General features: G+C 35.5%; 1 protein-coding gene across 2 annotated transcripts in view; it reads left to right on the top strand.

Annotated features, from left to right (window-relative positions):
- Positions 1–13,421, top strand: part of MIPOL1 (mirror-image polydactyly 1) — a 187,416-nt gene that overhangs the window by 109,925 nt on the left and 64,070 nt on the right. The gene's annotated exons all lie outside the window — the stretch shown is intronic.

Genomic DNA, 13,421 nt, shown 5'->3' with positions numbered 1-13,421 from the left:
CTTCATGAATGGAAAGATAAATATATCATACAAAAAAAGCAATGAAAAGGTGAAATGAAGAAAGAGCTGCCTTTAAACTTTGGATGGGAAACTGAAGTAACAAATACTATTATGCATAGTAAATAAGTGTGTATCACGTTTCCTGAACATGGTATTAATGTGAATTGGCAATTGTGTTATGCTGCTAAGCAGCCAAATTTGCAATTTCGAGTTAAATTCAAGGACCATAATGTCATTTTGTACTTAGATTCAATATATAAAGGAGCCTGCTGGGACTTCATTTGCTCATCTGTGTTGGTTGATACTGGATTTTTCCTCCTCCAAAATTGATTCTGCACTTAAAACTGAATAGGAAGACACCTGTTCTTACTGAATATACTCAGATTTTATTCGGTTTCATAAATTTGCCATTTCCTTGTGTGACAATGTTGAATCACAGTTAAGGTGATTATTTCAATGCTTTTTTGTATTTTTTTACATTATATACCTGTTATGCTGAAGGATTATTAAGGTGTTATCATTGTGACTTGCACATAGGGTTCTTTCTTGAAACATAACTTGGCCACACATTTTGAAAAATTGAGAGAGCTTACATCAATACAATTTCAGATACTCTTTATGTAAAAATGTCCTTTGGCTCAGGCATTCAAACACTGAAGCTAATCTTGTAGACTGGGCCCTGTTTCTGAGAACATATGTAGTGGTGAATCTGCTGGAGAAGAGTCCTACTGACTTTAATGGCTACCACTGTAAGATCTAAATTTTGAGAAGAGATGAACCCTTTTTGCTTTGATTTAGAAGCTTGTGAGCTCCACATGCACTTAAATTTTAATGGGCCTAGGTCTCAAATCTGTCAAATCTTAAAGGTGCTGTGCCACACACTTAAGGTGTTATAATAATACTCAGAGACCAGTGGAAACTCTCTGCAAATTTTTTTTCATAAACTGTGTATCTTACATGGTACCATGAGATCTGGTAAGAATCCCTTAATGCTTCACTAGAACTTTCAGAAAAGCTCGTGCCAGAAAACATTTTAATAGGAGAAATCTTTGATGTTCACCTTAAAAGGATCTATTATCCTTTCTCAATGATAAACATCATATCACTTCAAAATCTGTCCATCTTAAATCTCATTAAGAGCACCTCTACTTTAACCATTGTTCTTATGAGTGAATCATATAAAATACCTCATGCCCTGGTACTTTAATCCTTTATCCCATACCCTAAAAGGATGAAACTATTTAATACAGATCCTAGTTTAAAAAATGGAACTGTGGTTGCCTCTACTGTTAAACAACTGAGTGAACAGTTTGAATACACTACTTGGTGCCACCTAGCTGCATTTTGCAGAGACAGAGACCTCAAACTCTTTCCTTGGAAAAGTATTATGTAGTCTAGAATGGAGACTTAGTGTACTAAATATTTTGAAGAAAAGCTTTTTGTGATGTGTTCATTAGAGTTTTTTAAACATTAATTATATATTGATATAGAAAAATATCAAATGAAATGAATCATTTTGAATTGGTTATCTGTTCCTGTTTCTCACCTTTGAGCTATAATTGCCTTAGATATTGGGGGAGAGAGAAGTGGCTGAAATCTTGGGAATGTTGCTGRTAGCCACTTCCATTTAGAATTGATATATAGCAGTAACAACAAAAATACTCATTTCCAAACTAGATTAAAAAAAATCTGTTTATCTAGCCTATTAAATTTGTGTGCCAACTTTCAAGCAGATGCAGTTTTAAGCTGTGTAGATGCTAAATCCTGAAACATTTGGTCTATAAACAAAAAAGCTGACATCAAATATAGCATTGTTGCTAGACATAGTAATGGTGTATATATGCTGCATTCACACAAAATAGGGACATGATTGCTTTTTTTGTATGTTGCTTGGGTTTTTTTTCTTATGTTAGAGTATTAAAACAGATATTAAATTTTATCATTAATGCAGTGTGTGGTCTCTCTTCAAATCCCCTTAATTACAGATTGACTCCAAGGATTAGACAGCATGGATTTTAATTTTAACTGAAACAAAAAGGAAAGCTGCTTAAAAATTATTCTTGCTGAGTGATTTGTCGGACCACAAAACAATTTTTAACATATTTTGACAAGTGCTGTCAAATTTAAATCCGGACAGAGCTGAGTGCACGTTCAAACTCCAATTTTATCATGTCTACTTCCCAAATGTTTTATTAACTTTGTGCTTAGAAAGGAATGTCTGCTTCTCATATTTTTGTTTTTTGAGTTATTCTTTAGGAAAAAAAGACTTGCAGTCTTGCTGAGATGTGTTTATGTTTGAAGAAAATGACATCAGACTTCATGCTTCCTTTCTCTAGTAATTTGAAAAAAATTACCAAGGAGAATTGACATTGTAGCAACAACAGCGTATTTCACACCCTGACATTGTTTCCATTCTAACCCCTATCTTCAAGGCTTACGAGCTCCATGCTGAAAACATCATTCCAGCCTGAAACTTAGAAAAGCAGGTCTCGGTCCAGAAACAACATTTTCACAAATTGGGGCCTAATCCAGTAAGCCTTGAGCAGAAAGCTACTTCTGTGAGCACACATTATTCATATGAGTAAGACTTGCAGAATCGGGGCCCCATTTTTCAGTCTTGCTTATGGGTTCTTTTACTCATTTCTTAAAAGATGAAATCAGCTTCTCAATTTATTTGTTTCATTTACTAAAACTCATTTTTCTCACTTAAAGTTTAGTACTATTTTTTACAATTTTACTACATATCTCCTGCCAGTTCTTTGAAGATACATAGGAAAAAAGTTGTTTTCCAAAGGTGCATCATATAATAAATGCACAAAGCTGAGTATCCCCAACTTCTCTTGAAGTTAGGTGCAACTGAAAGTGCCCCTCATCTCTCGGAATCTGGATTTGAGTTTCTTTTTTCAAAGATCAGCTCCTTTTCTGACTGAGTAATAATTTTGAATATGAAAGGCTGGAAGAATAGGAAATTAGCTTCTGGCCAGGAGGTCAATATAGTGCTGAGGGTTAAATCCATTGTTTCTGTTTAAGGTAGGTAGTAGTTTGATAAAGTTCCCCTGACTCCAGTTTGTTAGCTTAAAACATACTTTCTGAGACTTCACAGATCTGCAAGTAAATAACATCATTATTGCTGCTTCTTTCGATGGGGTAAAATTATTGCACTTTAAAAAGGGTTATTTCAAAAAAAGTTTTCTTTTAATTTTTTTTTAACTGTCTGTGAATTATTGCCATCAATATGTTTAATGCTTTTTTCCCTTAGTGTGTTAGCACACTTTTTTTAATGCATCAGATAAAGCCCTATTGCTTTGTATTATTATATTAAAGCATAAATCTTTCCTGTGTTAATGGAAAACTATTTTTAATACAAACCAATAACCAGGCTAATTTATACCCAATATTGTTCTGTCTAATTTGTCCACTATGTGTAGTAGCTCAACGGTGTATTTTTTCTGGTCGTGTGTGCTAAATGCAGAGGCCAGAAATAAAAGAAATCAGACTAAATGGCGAATACACTTGCTTTTTATGGCTTTTGTTGTTATGGCTTAACATATGTAGATTAAGAAGTGTATTTGCATGTGTGATTTCTTTTAAGCATTTGTTCGCAAATGCACAGCACAGAGGGTGATTCTGACTAATGACAGAAATTTGATGCTTTACTTTCATTACAGTTATTTTCCTTTGGTTATCCATAATAAAGCTTTGAATGTATTATTGGTCAGACTTTTAATAACATATACAAAATAGTTCATAATTTTTTCAAAAACAAGTTAAAATGGCCTAAAATAAATAACAGTAACTGTTTTTTGTCATGTAAAGTTCAATTTCGCAAGTCATCTTTTGAGGCCTATTCTGTGAAATAGTGAACATTCTTGAATGCCCAGTGAAGTTAATAGGGGATGAGGATGCTCAAGGCTATTCAGGCAGATCTTTTGAAAAGTAATACTGGCTCTGTACCATGCTGCACAAAATCTAGAAAAAGGAAAAATCCTGCTTGTGTCCTAACAAATAAATGTATGCATGAGCGCTATCTTATGAAGTAGTTCATGTTTGTTTAACTTTGAACAGAGGACAGAGTCTGACATCTGTTTTTTTTCAAATGGGGTGGGTAAGCATCTATGTCAAAAAGAAAATCGTTCTGGAATCTAGAGGTTGAGACTGATAGGAAAAATCATCCTTTAAAATAAGTAATACCTGATTTTGATGGGCACTATCTTTTCAACAGTATGTTTGCAACACATCCATTGCTGGTGTAGGTGTGAGGGTCACATAGTTTTGAATATAAAATTTCAGGAATTTTTGATTTATCTGTTGCATCTTGATTTTAATATTTAGATTATGAACCAGATAAGCATTTTGAGGTGTTGCTAGGACTGTTGGTTTCAGTTCAAGGMTAACCATCTCTGTTTAGTTTACCAGTTTTTGAGAATGCAATAATAACTGTCAGTAGCTATTTTATTTTTGTTAAATGATTACTATTTTTTTTTTCTATGTCAACTGCGTAAGTGGAGACTACATAAATGCCAGGGATTTATTCTGCTTTTGTTTTCCATACTTCTTCTCTAGCTAGTCAGTACTTCTTCATGGCTGTTAAAAGGGATGTGCCATTTCCTGGAACAGCTCGTTTACAAGCTAATACTTTTTCAGTTTTGCGTGTGTTCTTGCACAATGGTCAAAAAAACCCAAGATTCATTCTTTAGGTTTGGGGGATTGAGTTTTTTTGTTTTTGTTTTTTTTTAATTCTCTTATCCAAGGATTAAGTCTTGTTTAGTTATTGCAAAATCTCCTAGCTGTCTTTTTGTTTGAACCTGAATCATGAAAACAAGCAGTCTGAATTAGTTTGAGGAAGGAAATGTTCAACTTGAAACATGGTGCTCACAGGTAAATCAGCGGACTTGCACTGAAAATAAAATAATTAGAAATAGAATGGCTTTTTACTTCATGTGACTGATTTGTAGTTGGCTGCATCTGAAAAGGAGTGAAAAAATGATCTGTTTGCTTGAGATTTGCCAAACAATGCTATAAGCTCCAAGTTATTTTGAGGTGGTGAAAGGTGAAACATTTGACATGTTCTTTTTGGGCAATGCTTTTAAAAAAAGAGAAGGCGGGAAAGAGGCGTTGTCACATCAGAGTTAAGGGTGTTTGTGGTTGTCCATGACAGCAGCTCCAGTTTTAAAACACCTGTGTTTACTTTCCAGCTTTTCTCAATCTGCCTGAAAGTGGCCTAAGAATGGCACAGAGGGACCTGCAATATGGATGTGTTGCCTTTGCAGCACACACACACACACACACACACACACACACACACACAAAAAGACAGAGATAAATCTCTTGTTATGCAGCTAATCATTAACAGCATTTTTGTGCCTAGCTGGAAACACTTGGAAGTTTTCTAGATTTTTATATGCTATCAGATAATGCCTGTATTTTTTTCCTATTAAACTAAATTTTTAGCATGCTGGTAATTTTTTGTTTCTAGCAAAATTAAAATCAACTTAGGGTTGTGGGTTTTTTGTGTGTGTGAGATGAAAATAATACCAAAATTTGATATTTTTGTTGTAAAGTGATATTTCATTCTAGTATTTGGAAATACATGCACACATACTCCAATTAAAAAATACCAAAAATAAACAGGCACAACCCTCCCTCCATGCCCCTCAAAAAAGAAACTCACCTTAAAACTCTTCTGTAGAGTTTTAGTAGTAGAGTTTTGCTTGACATAACCCTTATCTGATGTATATTAACTTTTTGTAATGCACTAGCTTGCATTTTATCATGTAAATACCTTGTCCTGCATGGGGTTATAGAGTTAAGTTAGGTGTAAAATAAGCATCTCTTGAAAACTAGGTAATGGAGATTGAATGTTTAAAAAAATGACAGGCTGAAATACCACACGTGTTTTCAGTGCTTAGAATGTGTTTCTTGCTTAGAAATTTTAAAATATTTTGTGGGTCAGTATTTAAGATATTTGTCTGATGAGAGAGTGGCATATTTTTTACTACTGCTTCAAACTTATTTATTATCCCCTTTAAATCTTGTTTACATGTTCTACAAACTTTGCTAGCTCTTTAAGAAAAAAGTAACTGCTTACTCTAGTATTTTTAAATTGATTTAGCATCTCTTCTGCCTTCTACTCTCAGTGACATGCATGATATTCCTGATTATAAAAATATGCTTCATAATTGCAATGTTTGTTTTTCTTTATKGGCCACTCAGTGTAGATCAGTTTTGGTATTTTTGAAGTAGAAAGAGCGAAAGGAAATAGAGTTCTGATAGAAGCACAGATGATTTTTCTCTTAGGCTGAGTTTCTTTTAGAATTGCAAACTTGATAGACAGTTTCAAGATCAGTGTACGGGAATGAACAACATGAAACCCCTTAAGCAAAGACACCTAAGCCAGAGCCCAATTACTTTACTAATGTTGGTCTAACCTGATGGCTCAACAGAGTAAGGTGGGAACAGGCCAACCTCTTCCAGATTGGGCACTTCATATAAACTGAGTTGTATTATCATTATCTTACTTTACAGAATTCAGTAGAACACCCACCTTTCCATTGTGTTCCAAAAAGTGATTCAATGATCCTACAGCAGGAGTGATAGAAAAGCACTGAGTTTTACTTCAGGAAGTGGTGCTGGCAATGGTGCATGCTCTGATGGAGCTGCCTCCTAGAAAACACAGAGTACTATATCAACTGACTGCAAGGAAAGGAAATTAGAAAATCTGTTTTTTYAAATGTCCCTGTTTTTAAATTATTCAACTAGAAAATCTGGAGAGCTTTGGTCTGAGTCAGCTTTGAACACAGAGAAGAGCTAGTGAGCTAGATCCTCAACTGAGTATCCACACTGAAATCCAAGATTAAATTATATGCCTAAAACATAGGGAAACTGTCATTGTTAAATTACCAGTTATAGATGTGTTTTAACATCAAGCTGGGGTAAGGACAATATGTGAAAGGGGAAGAAAAAGCTTTGTGAATGCAGCTGTTTTTCTGAAGGCAAAACAAAGATCTCAATAGGACAGAGGTAGGTAGGGAGCTAGTATTCACATGTGTCTAAGTGGTTTGGATGCCTACCTCTCACAAATTTTAATGGCAGTTAGGTATCTAACCCACTTAGGCCATTTTTGAATCCCAATAAGTACCTGTCCTTAGCTGCCTCAGCATCTCAAAAAAATCTGGTTGTCTGTTCGCTTTTTGACCTCTGTTAAAATTACTCCCTGTTCCCTGTAAAAGCTGATAATTAAATAAGAGCAAAATTAAAGACTGCAGTTTCCTAGCAGTTAAAACTCAAGTGGTCTTAAAAATGGAATTGTCTCTATGAAATATGTTAATAAACCAGTGTCTGCTTGATCTTGCCACTTAAGTTTGTTCTCCTATGAAAGCACCCCCAGGTTGTACTGAGGAGGAAGTCATATAAAAGTAGTGTCAAAGTGGAATAAGCCCATGGCTTGTTACTTGTGTCATGTCATAGCCATGTGCATGCCACATCACTGTATATGAATCTCAGTCTGGTTGAGATTTACATTTAAAAAAAAAATCTGGATATTGATGGCAGTGACTTAGTAGACAGCTGAAGAATGCAGTCTTGAATTAATTACTCCATTATTCTGTCTTTTAGAGTATTCTTTTTTCCTTTTTTTCTGCTAAATTTCCTTTCTGTTCAGCCCATTTCAATCTCCTGAATTGCTAGACAGGGGACTAGGGAGAATTTTCTCTCTCCTATCATTCCAGGTCCTGTTGTGAGATTCTGACATAAGTTTCCTAACCTTCTACTCAGTATGTTTCATAATCAGGAAATGATCCTCTCTGGAACAGGACCATCCTGAATTTAGAAAGGTCAAAACCAATTTATTGTTTCCTCCTAAAGACTCAAGATGGATTCCATCCAGTAAATCACTCTAGCTCTTCCCTTGGGGATTTTTAGCATTAAAATCTCTGTCGATGTAAGACAGAATCAGCCAGCTATCTAACAAAAGGCTGCAGCTGTGGGCTGTAGACCAGTTGTCCTAGGGGATGTATACACTGATGGATACAGTCATTCACATGGTTGCTCTGACAAGACCCACATTAGCTGTCTCTGGTCTAGACTGGGTAGCTGTGTTAGGATGGATACCTAGCATCTCACCTGGGAACACTGTTTCACACAGACTCTCAAAAAGAGCTTGTCTTGACATTTGTCGCAAGTCTCCAAAGTAGATTTTTGGGATCCCTCCCAAATTTAACTTTTGGCTTTTCCTGTTCCGCTGTGATCACATGAATATTGAAGGAACTCTTCTATCTGAAGAAAATATAGCCAAAAATGACAAATGCAGCCAAAATCCAGAAGTTACAATGCAGCTTTTTTTCCTTTTCCTCCCCCTTCCTTCTCCTTTTCCTCCCCCTTCCTTCTCCCCTTTTTTTTCCTCATTTTTCTTCCTTTTCCCTCCTCAATGGTGCGTCCTCTGCTTGCTTCCTTCTGCTATGCCTAAATTTATTTCAGAATTTGCTCCAGGCTTTGAGTCGATTTCATTCAAAAACCAGAATGCTCACAAAATGCCTAATGACTTCTTGGAGTGTCTAGAGCTGGTCTTGTATAACCAAGGACAAATATTTCAGCCAGAAGCCCTGTCACTATAATTGATGGCTATGGATTCTGCCTTGGGGAATAATTTGGGGAGAGATTGTTCCTTGTATAAATATTTGCTCCAAGCAGGACACTGTCCACAATGCTCCCTCTTTTTAAACAAACAAGCAAGCCATTTGTGTGACCCAGTACAGCTTAGATTAGGTACAGGCTTTGAGACCACAGTTTCTGGATTGCTTGCTGCAACTGAAATATCATGGAATGCCCTTCAGTGAGTCAAGTCTGTGTACTGGTAAGATTGCTGTACCATTTTCTCAGTAGTCCCTTTCTGGTCCAGGCATAATGAACCTTCTTAAAGGTAGGATACATGATTGTCAGTCTCAGAGCCACCTTTTGCTGTCTTTCTAGGAGATATCATAACATCAGAAGAGTGTACAAGTGTCAGGCAGTATGGCAAAACTTTTGTATATCTGGTTCTGCATGGACAAAGTGGTGTTGTCTTGCCTGTTCTTATTCAGGGTGAAGTCTGCAGGAAGACAAACAGTTTATTTGGCTTGTTTCTAATATATATCAATATCTGGGATTTGCAAATCACTTCATTCTTATTTGTAAACATCATGCAGTGGATTTGGTTTCTACATTCAGTGCTTGATTTAGGAAAACTGTGTTTTTAACCATCTGATGCATCAGCTACTACCTCTGATCTTCACAGGGAAGTCACCACCTGCAGTCTTTACTGATATATATGCTTGTTTTCTAGAAGCTATAGGTCGTCTGCTCACTGTAAAAACATGAAGATCCACCTGCCTTGTTCACGTTTCAATCAAACAGAGGCTCTGAACAAGAAGAGGTAGAGAGATTCAAATCTGCTCTGCCACTTATGCTTCCCTGTGCAGCAATTGTACATATAGTCCTGTACATATAGTCCAGCAGAAACAACTCTTTAAAAGTTTCCTGTTTTGCAAATGTGAGCTTCATCTTCATCTTCTTGATGTCCCTTAATTGTTTTATTCTTTTCCTTTGTACCAAGATGACTGGAAGTCATCTTTCCTCTTTAGATCATAGTCTCTTCTGCATGAAAATGATTTCTCAAGAGAACTCTACTTGATAAAGTTAACTTATTTTTTATATGGGGAAAAAAGGAGAAAGGGTTATATATGAATTATCTAGAAAGCAGGTTTTTAGCCTAGTTTCCTGATAAGATGAGGTATATGTAATTACACAATCTTAGTTTTCAGCTTCTGATTTTTAGCTACTTTCAGCCAAATCTGACAGAAGAATAACAGTTGAGTCCCTAACAGGATTTCTCTCTTCTATGTAGTTACAAATTTTCATAAAACTCCCAATGTCCCACTCAAGGAACAGGCAAGAACAACTTTATCAGTAGATAAATTACTATTGAAACATTACTGTTTAGCAGGAGACAGCTCTCCAACAGTGTATCAAAATTAGTGTCCAAATGATGGACCAAAAAAGTAAGTATAGGTTGTAGGGTGAGCTGGAGGTATTGTAATAGAAAGCTGTACAGGATGTAGGTAAAATCTAAGGATTTTATGTTATGAGGATGTTTGGAAGACTGTGGGGGCATTACTGAGGGTGGAGAGGTGGTAGGAGGAAAGTATACGGGATGTAGGGTGAAGATCTGTAGCAAAGAAAGCTTCGTTAGTATTGCTGGTACAGAACTTCTTTGGTTTGTATTTATTTAAAGAGATCCTTGACCTGAAAGCATTTATAAAACTTTTAATATCAATATAAACTTTCTTCTTATTTTTTTTTTATATTTCAAAATACAGCTTCTAGTAGCAGAACTGCAAATTTTACATCTATCAAGAGCCGTATAGCCAGGGTGAAGAGCTTCAATCATTTCTCTCTATTGCTCTTTTTATGCTACATTTAAAGTGATGACATTAATCCTAAGGAATTTTAACTTATCAAATTGAAGTTTATGCCTTTCATTCATTTTTAATGGCATGAACACCAACTGATCTCTGGCAATTTGCGGCGGGGGGGCAGGTGTTGATGTTTAAAAGAGACAGTACTTAATTCAAGTTGATGTTGAAAAGATGCTGGTACCAAAACCACTTCTGTTGCAATCTATTCAAGCACAATTTTAAACTTGCTTACTTTTTGCAGTCAAAGATTCATTCAGTGGCACTTCTGACCTGGAAAAAATGCAAAGAAATATTTTTTTCACATTTTTAAGAAAGTTAAAGAGAAATGAGTCTTATTTTCTGATACTTGGAATAATTTGACTTGCTTCTCTTTGGAAGAATAATCTGTTTTGATTCCTAGCATGCTGAGTAGCCTCTTATATATGCTGTGGCCTTCAACTTTAAATATACTGAGCTAGATACGTTCGTAATTATCAAATTGTTTCAAATTAGATGTCATAAAATGGAGACTTGCAATCACTAAGCCAGAACTGGAAATCTTGATCAATATTTCAGCATTAAAACATTTCAGATAAATTTTCTTTATGTAAATACTTCAAACAGGAAGATTCTAAAAAAAATAAATTTAAAAAATCACAGAAATTGTCACATAAAAGAAAATGGGATATGACAACATTTGTCTCTTAATTTTCAGTCTTATTTTATGTTCTGCTCCTTCCATCTTTTGACCTACCTCTGAAAAGTACCTTGAGCTGTACATTCTTCCTTCTTCCATCTTTTCATCCAAGTTATTGCTTCTTTCTCTCTCTTCTTCTCACATCTAACACCATATCATCAGCATCACTGAGCTTTCTTCTATTCCCCATTTCTCAAAAAAAGTCTTCTTTTGTTTTTCCTGATTTTTTTCCTAACTTATCCTTCCTTTTTCAGCTTGGTTCATTGTTTCTTCCTTTTCTGTCTCAGTCACTTCACTGGGCCAACAAGAACTTGAACATCCTTGAAGAGCTTTGTCCCATGTTAAGAGCTGTACCTAAGATACGGGTATTTTTGTGTGTATTGGCTTTAGTTATTCTGTGAAGCAGAATGATTACTTCAGGTCCCCACTAATCAACCAGAAAAATGGATGACATGGGCAAGATGTTAAAAGCTCATTGGTGGCCCCTGGAGAAGTGTTGCATTCAAAGTTGACAAATTGCAGGGGATTTAAGGAGTCCGTGATAGGGCAAGCAAATGGTCTTGCTTTCAGCAAAGGTATTCATCAGAACATTCGTTCTTTCAGGAAGGCAGGTTATTTAGACAATAATTATGAGTATTGTGCCAGTACACAAGTGTACATTGTTAAGCATGCAGAAAGCTACATCGAAGTAGACAGCTTAATCAAGAGTTAACCTCAATTCTGGCATTTCTCAGTGGGCATCTTCATTTTCTACCATTTCTACTGAAACAGCATGTTAACATTTTTCTTTACAGGATCATGTATGCTTTATTTCACAGCATCTCCGCTCCACACAGTACCCAGAGAACATCCAGTCAATGTATTTTTTTATCTTCTTTGTTCATTATGTGTACATATCGCTTGTTTATTGGATACTGTTCAAACCTTTTCCTAAGAATAGAATTTTTGGTAACAATCGTGGGGATTTTCCATGGTATTTAATGTTATAAAAACCAAAGGTTTAATAAACAATGAGTAATATATTCCTGCAGGAGTAAGGGGTGTTCTCTTCATTGTTCATGGGGAAACTAGGTCAGAAAGAATTTAAGGTCAAAAGTATCCACAAATTTTGCATGCCTAGTTGAGACATATTAGACTTTACCTTTTAGAATATTTATCATTCATAAATTCCTAGCATTTAAGGCCAAGCCTAGAAGCAATTTTTAGATAATTCAATTGGTCTGCTGTATATCACAGATTATTAATTTCACCAGTTGCCAATGTATTGAGTCCAGTAACTTATGTTTGTTTAAACATATTGTCCAGAATGGTATCCAGGTCTGATGTAAAGATTTCAAGAGGTTGGGGAGACTGATAGTGATTGGACTTATGCTCACTCGACTAGATTAAAAAATTCTCTCATATCCCATATTTTCTGCCCATTTATTGAGAGAATGAGAAACAGTAGCAACACAATTAGGCAACTATTCTATTCCTGGTACTTGATTTATTTTGTTCAGAATTAGCACATTTATCTCTATAGATCTTTGCTGAGGAGACTTATCCTCAGAGTTTTTTATAACCTGAACAGAGTAAACTCTGAAATCTTTCACCAAATGTCATTTTCTCCAGTACTTACATTACTGGCATGGCTCTTTTCTGCATGTTCTCTGGTTTTTAACATCGTTTGGTTTGGGTTTTTTTTCTTTTTTTAGAATGTGGACACAGATGTACATGCATTTTTAGAGCATTTTTCTGCAGTGCCATATGTAAAGTAGAATCACCTTAATTACCTTCTTAGAAGTGCTTGTTATTTTCTTATTGATGCACCAGAAGATTGCATTTCACCGGTTTTTCCACAGCATTACAGTGTCACTGCACATTCATAATTTGTTGGAGATCTTTTTCATAGTCAGTGGTTTTCAGGATCTGGTTACCCTTTCTATTAGTGTAGCCCATGTTCGCTGTTCTTAGAATGAGAGTTTTGCATTTGGTGGTATTAAAATACACTTGATTTGAATAGGCCTAACTACCAAGTGACCCAGAACATTGTTTTGTCATCATCATTTACTTTCTTTCTTTATTTTCGTGAACATTACTAGCCCATCTACCTGTTTCCAAGTAATTGAAGAATGTACTAAGGTTATGCCTAGTACTGATCCCTGCGCAACCTTACTAATGTTATTCAGCGATGATTACCTTTTGGCATAATGGTTTTTTTTGTGTGTGTTTTATTTTTAGAACTGTCAGTTCTTAATCCACATGAGTGTTTTCTTGATAATGCACAGTGCTTTTTTTTTTTTTTTATCAGACTG

Source organism: Apteryx rowi, unplaced genomic scaffold (assembly GCF_003343035.1).
Source record: "Apteryx rowi isolate R43461 unplaced genomic scaffold, aptRow1 scaffold_88, whole genome shotgun sequence".
Taxonomy (NCBI): Eukaryota; Metazoa; Chordata; class Aves; order Apterygiformes; family Apterygidae; genus Apteryx; species Apteryx rowi.
This window is presented reverse-complemented; position numbering and strand designations above follow the sequence as displayed.